Source organism: Lynx canadensis, chromosome D2, assembly GCF_007474595.2.
Source record: "Lynx canadensis isolate LIC74 chromosome D2, mLynCan4.pri.v2, whole genome shotgun sequence".
NCBI classification, from domain to species: Eukaryota; Metazoa; Chordata; class Mammalia; order Carnivora; family Felidae; genus Lynx; species Lynx canadensis.
The window spans coordinates 34,950,632-34,958,162 of record NC_044313.2 but is presented as its reverse complement, the minus strand read 5'-3'; the positions used below and the strand labels follow the sequence as shown (position 1 = coordinate 34,958,162).

General features: G+C 49.4%; 1 pseudogene; it reads left to right on the top strand.

Annotated features, from left to right (window-relative positions):
• The first annotated feature begins 2,130 nt into the window (after positions 1-2,130).
• LOC115526900 lies at positions 2,131-7,277 on the top strand (annotated as a pseudogene).
• The last annotated feature ends 254 nt before the right edge of the window (positions 7,278-7,531 follow it).

Here is a 7,531-nt window from a genome sequence, read left to right as displayed (position 1 = left end):
TTTTAAATATCTCTAAATCCAACATAGGGATCCAACTCACAACCTGGAAATCAAGAGTCTTACACTTCACCAACTAAGCCAGCCAGGCACCCCTACAATTTTATTTATTTATTTTTATTTGAGAGAGAGAGAAAGATCAGGGGAAGGGGGAAGAGGGAGGGAGGGAGGGAGGGAGGGAGAGAGAGAGAGAGAGAACCCATCCCACAACCCTGGCATCATGACCTGTGCCAAAAATCAAGAGTTGGACGCTCAACCAACTAAGCCAACCAGTCACCCCTACAATTTTATTTTTGAGCTTGAAATTATTTCAAAATTTAAAAATGTTCAAAATTCAAAAAAATATTACCTTTTGTGTAAAAAAGGAATATACTCACTGACATTCTTGAATCTACTTGGTATACTTCCTAAGGAAAATGCAAACAATTGGTAATCTTTGTTGCCCCTGGGGTTGGGAACTGGGAACACAATAGTCGAGGGTCAAGGTTGAAAGAAAGACTCTTTCTTTCAAAAAAGACTCCTTTTTCTTTCTTTCTTTCTTTCTTTTTTTTTTTTTTTTTGGTATTGTTTGAGATTTAAAAAATTATTATGTATGCATTATCTTTAAAATATCATTAAACTGGGGCGCCTGGGTGGCTCAGTTAGTTAAGTGTCTGATTTCATCTTAGGTCATAATCTCACAGTTCTCTAGTTCCAGTCCCACCACCGGCTGTGTGCTGACAGCTTGGAGCCTGCAGCCTGCTTCGAATTCTGTCTCTCCCTCTCTCTCTGCCCCTCCCCCACTCACACTCTCTCTCTGTCTCTCTGTCTCTGTCTCTCTCTCAAAAAATGAATAAACATTAAAAAACTTTTAAAAAATTACATATCATTACACTACCAAAACCAATTTGTCTTGTAAAATCCGGATTCATTTCACCAAAGCTTAGTAGAGCCAGATATGCCCTTTTAAAGACACTCACTTCTTACTCATTGTCCCAATCTCTCGAAAGAACTTAAGCCAATGTAATTATTCCCATGGAAACTGAAGAGATACAGACCAAGGTGGGGGCGGAAAAAGCAAGAAGCAAAGTTTATTTATTTATGACTATTTGAAACTTTTTAGGTCGCTCTCTATTTTCTGTTCATGCTACACGAAGTCTTTAAAAACTGCTAAATGTATAACAATTCTGCATTATAGGAAATGACTTTTACTACTAAAACCAAGTGAAATGTCACCTTTAGTATTAGGCAACATCTGGATAACTAAGACCAATATAAAATGTAAAAGTCTATCTTTTTGTGCTTTAAAATCTTGGAGACAGAAGTGTGGGACTCAAGGAATTTAATAAAAATCCCCTGCCCCTGGACAAGCAGAGCAAGACTAACTCCATTTTGTACTACACCCACCATCTCATGTATAACCCCCACATGACCTACTTATTGCTTAAGACACTCCCCCACCCTAGTCAATACAGAACCCCTAACCGCCAAAGAATGAAAACCCTACCTTTTGCCCACCAAACTTGCGCGCTAATTCTGACCAGAGTGATAGGCTAGTTCAAACAGTTACTATAGGGTAAATTATAATTCAATTGGCCACCTGCGTGTGGACTGACAGGACTATGCAACTTTCTGTGTGTGTTACAATCTCATTGGCCACTGGCCCCTATAAAACTGCTATGCCTCTTAACCTAGGGGTCCAAGTCCCGGCTCCGCTGTGTCGGGTATACTTGGGCCCAAGCTCGAGCTTGCAAATAAACCCTCATGCATTTGCATCGGTATCGGCTCCTTGGTGGTCTCTCGGAATCGATATTGGGGGCATTACATTTGGGGGCTCGTCCGGGATTCGAGAGACTTCCCAGGACCCCATCCGGAGGGTCCCACGTCTGGTGAGTGCACTCAACTTCTTCTACCTTTTACGCGCATATTTTCTGAGAGCTCTATACTGTATCTCTACCTGTAGGAATTCCAAACCGTCTTTGGGTCGGCATTGGCTTAAGCGGACGCACTGGCGAGCCGTCGACCAGGGGTCTTGGGAGACATCCCTTGCCCCCACCAGGAGGACGAAGTCCTCATCTGTGAGGAGGGCTGGCTGCCATTACAGACAGCCAGTCCTTTGTTTTACTCTCTGTTTGTGTCTTGGTGTGGATTGAAATGGGGCAGACCCAAACCACCCCCCCGTCTCTTATGCTCTCCCAGTTCTCAGACGTTAAGGAAAGGGCTCATAATTTGAGCACAGACATAAGAAAAGGGAAATTTCAGACTTACTGCATGTCAGAATGGCCAACCTTTGACGTGGGATGGCCCCGAGAAGGAACTTTCCACCTACCTATTATTTTGCAGGTCAAGGCTGTAATCTTCAAGGACAAACCTGACGGCCACCCTGACCAGGTGCCCTACATCCTGGTCTGGCAGGACATGATCGAAAACCCCCCTTCTTGGCTAACACAATTCTTAGCCCCCAAAGCAGGACCTACCAAGATTCTAGCCCTGTGGAAAGCCGAGAAGGAGACTGACACAAAGGCCAAAACGCCCCTTTATCCGGTCTTGCAGGATTCCTCTCCGGAGGACCTGATTCATCTGCTGCCCTACCAGGCTCCCCCTCCCCCTTCCGCCCCTCCATTGGAAACACCAGGGGCTGCAGGAGGGGCACCACCCCTCCCTGATGAAGGAATTCCTGTGCGCGGGCCAGCAGCAGGGACACGTGGACAGACCCACCGGGCGGCCCCACTCTCAAATATGGGGCCAGCCAACTCCACCGCCCTTCCCCTCCGCGCCATGGGGCCTCCCGACGAGTCTGGAGAACAACCAATGTTATATTGGCCATTCTCCACCAGTGATTTATATAATTGGAGAACTCAAAATGCAAAATTCTCCGATAACCCTAAAGATTTAATTGGGCTTTTAGATACTGTTCTCTTTACCCACCAGCCTACTTGAGATGACTGTCAGCAGCTCTTGCAGGTTCTCTTCACCACCGAAGAGAGAGAACGAACACAGGTGGAAGCTCGGAAGTCTGTCTTGGGAAAGGACAGACAGCCGACTCAAAACCCATACCTCATAAACGCTGCCTTCCCCTTATCCCGCCCTACCTGGGACTACAACTCAGCTGAAGGTAAGGAGAGACTCCGGGTCTACTGCCAGACTCTAATGGCAGGTCTCAAGGCAAGCCTATTAATTTGGCCAAGGTTTATGAAGTAAGACAAGGTAAGGATGAGAGTCCAGCAGCCTTCTTAGAATCACAGAGGCTTTTAGGCAGTACACCCCTATGAACCCAGAAGCCCCAGAAACAAAAGCTGCAATTATGGCTTTTGTTAATCAGGCCGCTCCAGACATCAAAAGGAAATTACAAAGAGTGGAGAGGCTAGGAGAGAAGAGCCTGCAGGACTTAATAATAGTAGCAGAAAGAGTTTACAATAATAGAGAAAGCCCGGAGGAGCAACAGACTAAACTAAGCGACCGGCAGACCCAAAATCTGGCTAAGATCCTGTTGGCTACAACCATGGATGACCCACAGGAAAAACGGAGGCACCTCAAGAAGCTGACTTCAGGGACAGGTAAGGAAGATGGCCCTGGTCCCTGACAGGAGCGCCCTAAGCTAAACAAAAACCAATGTGCTTATTGCAAGGAAGAGGGCCACTGGGTGAAAGACTGCCCTAACAAAAGATCTAAGGCCCCTGCCAAGATATTGGAGATGGAGGACCTGGACGACTAGGGGAGTCGGGGTTCAGTACCCCTCCCCGAGCCCAGGGAAACTCTCAGAGTGGAGGGGCAACGAGTTGAATTTCTAGTGGACACTGGGGCACAACATTTGGTCTTATTACAACCCCAGGGAAATTGGCAAGCAAGTCCTCACGGGTGCAAGGGGCCATGGGGACCAAACAGTACTCATGGACTACCCGAAGAACTGTGGACCTTGTCATGGGCCGGGTATCCCACTCCTTCATGGTCATCCCTGAATGTCCCTACTGGTTGTTAGGTTGGGATTTGCTCACCAAGATGGGGGCACAAATTTGCTTCCACCCCGGAGGGGCAAAAATCCTAGACAAAGAAGGGCAACTGATTCAGGTGCTTGTCCTGAGTTTGGAAGATGAATATCGTCTCCACCAGACGCCCCCAGCTCCAATGACTGACTTTGACCATTGGCTACAGGAATTTCCCCAGGCATGGGCAGAAACTGGGGGAAGTGGGCTGGCCTGACACCGACCGGCTATATACATAGAACTAAAACCAGGGGCAGACCCTGTCAGGGTCCACCAATACCCCATGCCTCTCACAGTGCGAATGGGAATCACGCCCCACATACAGCGACTACTAGACTCAGGCATATTAAGGCTCTGCCAATCGGCATGGAACACTCCCTTGCTGCCGGTGCAAAAACCACACTAACAATTACAGGCCAGTCCAGGAATTAAGGGAAGTCAACCGGCGAGTCATGGATGTGCACCCCACGGTCCCAAGCCCATACACCCTCCTCTCCACCTTGCCTCCAGACAAAAATTGGTATACGGTATTAGATTTAAAAGATGCCTTCTTCAGCCTGCTTTTAGCACCCGAGCCAAGACCTTTTTGCCTTTGAATGGACGGACCCCGAGAAAGGCATCAATGGCCAACTCACCTGGACTCGACTACCACAAGGATTCAAAAACTCACCAACCATCTTCGATGAGGCCTTACACAAAGACTTGGGTGAGTTCCGTTCTGAGCACCCTCATTTGACCTTATTGCAATATGTAGATGATATCCTGCTGGCGGCGGAGGACCAGGACACTTGCCTGCGAGGCACCAAGGACTTACTCCAGACTATAGCAGCTCTAGGATACCGGGCCTCAGCCAAAAAGGCCCAAATCTGCAGAGCAGAGGTGAGCTACCTAGGGTACAAATTAAAGGATGGACACAGATGGTTGACGGATGCACGGAAGGAAACCGTCCTAAGGATCCCACAGCCGCAAACCGTCCGTCAGGTACGCGAATTCCTGGGGTCGGCAGGTTTCTGTCGATTATGGATTCCAGGTTTTGCCGAGATGTCCAGACCCCCCTATGAGGCCACCAGGCACCAACAAAATATTGAATGGACAGAGGCCATGAACAAGGCCTTTAATGACCTGAAACAGGCCTTGCTGTCTGCCTCGGCTCTCGGGTCGCCTAACCTAACCAAGCCCTCCTAACTGTATGTAGACGAGAAAGATGGGGTGGCAAAAGGGGTCCTTGTCCAGTACACAGGTCCCTGGAAAAGACCCATAGCTTATCTCTCTAAAAAGCTGGACACGGTGGCCACTGGATGGCCCCCATGCTTAAAAATTATTGCCGCGGTGGCCACTATGGTCAAGGACACAGACAAGCTAGCCATGGGGCAAGAGCTATATGTTACCACCCCACATGCTATTGAAGGGGTACTCAAACAGCCCCCAGACCGCTGGATCAGCAATGCTCATCTGACCCATTATCAGAGCCTACTGCTAAACCCCACCAGAATTTTATTCAAGCCACCTACAACCCTGAATCTGGCAACGCTACTCCCTAACCCAGACTGGGACCCCCCCCCCTGCATAACTGTTAAGAGATTTTGGCACAGGTGCACGGAATCAGGGCTGATCTCCGGGACCGGCCACTGCCGAACGCGGACGCCACCTGGTATACGGACGGCAGCAGTTTTGGCCGAGAAGGAATCAGATACGCGGGGGCAGCCGTAACCACAGAGACGGAGATCATCTGGGCAGAGCCATTGGCAGCCGGAACATCGGCTCAACGGGCAGAACTGATCGCCCTGGCCGAGGCACTAACCATGGGAGAAGATAAACGAATAAACATTTACACCGACAGCAGGTACGCCTTTGCCACCGCTCATATCCACGGAGCCCTTTACAGAGAGAGAGGGCTTCTGACAGCAGAGGGAAAGACTATTAAAAATAAAACAGAGATTCTTGAGCTCCTAAGGGCCCTCTGGCTGCCCAAGGCGCTAGCTATCATCCATTGTCCAGGACACCAAAAAGCAGACAGTAGCCAGGGGAAACCAGATAGCCGACTCAAAAGCAAAGGAGGCAGCCCTTTCGGTGACCCAGGTTTTAACAACCACACTACCCGATCCGGGGGCACCGACCCTGCCGGACACCCCCAACTATACTGGCACCGACTTACAATGGATTAAACGCTTGCCTATGACCCAATGCTTGCATGGCCGGTGGAGGGCTGCAGACTCCACATCATCCTGCCAGAGGAACTAGGACGACGAGTCCTATCCAAAATGCATCGGAAGACTCATGGGAACAAGAAAGATGGACGACCTCATACGACATGCTAAGATCATTATTAAGGACTCTTGAGCAAAGATCGAGCAGATCGTGGCAAGCTGTCACGCATGCCAGCTACCCAACGCCACCACCCATGGGTCTAACCCCGGAACCCGACTCAGGGGAGACCGCCCAGGAACATACTGGGAAGTAGATTTCACTGAGGTAAGGCCTGGAAAGTATGGGTACAAGTACCTGCTAGTTTTCGTAGATACCTTTTCAGGGTGGACAGAGGCATTCCCCACCAAGCACGAAACAGCACAGATGTTGACCAAAAAGCTGCTGGAGGACATTCTGCCAAGGTATGGATTTCCTGCCAGAATCAGATCCGACAATGGACCGGGGTTCATTTCTAAGGTAACACAGGGAGTAGCACAAATACTGGGGGCACACTGGAAATTACATTGTGCTTACAGACCCCAGAGCTCAGGTCAGGTAGAGAGGATGAATAGGACATTAAAAGAGACCTTAACTAAATTAGCCTTGGAGACTGGCGGGGACTGGGTCACTCTCCTCCCCTTTGCCCTATATAGGGTGAGAGACTCACCATATAAGATGGGACTGACTCCCTACGAAATCATGTTTGGTATACCCCCACCTATCATTCCTGCCTTGAACCCGAAGTGCTTGCTGAGTTCAATGACCAACAGCTTCTTTTCTCCCTCCAAATGTTACAAAGAGCCCATGAGCAGGTGTGGCCTAAGCTGAAGGCCCCTCTATGAGACCGGGCTGCCTCCTGACCCCCATCGGTATCAACCAGGTGATTGGGTGTACGTACAGAGGCACCAACAGCAGACACTCCAACCTCGCTGGAAAGAACCCTACATTGTGATCCTGACCACGTCCACCGCTCTCAAGGTCGAGGGAATAACTCCTTGGGTCCACCACACCCATGTCCGGCCAGCTGATCCACACGCCGTCCTCAAGGACTTTGTTCCGGAATGGAAGAGTCAGCCCGACAAGGACAATCCCTTAAAGCTAAGGCTGCATCGTTCCCACTTACCCCGCTAATATTACTTGCGCTGTATCCCCTCGCGGCTAAACCCAACCCCAAACCACTTAATCTAACCTGGCAAATCATCACCCCAAGCTCTAATCAGGTAGTAACCCCGCTGTCAGAGCTACACCCTAGAGGGACCTGGTGGCCTAATCTATCGACTTGTGTGAACTATTCAGTCAGGACCCCTGGCACCAAGGCAGAATAGGAATACTGGGATGTGGCACCGAGAGGGCCGAGATGGCCCTCCGAGATACCTGTTTTTACG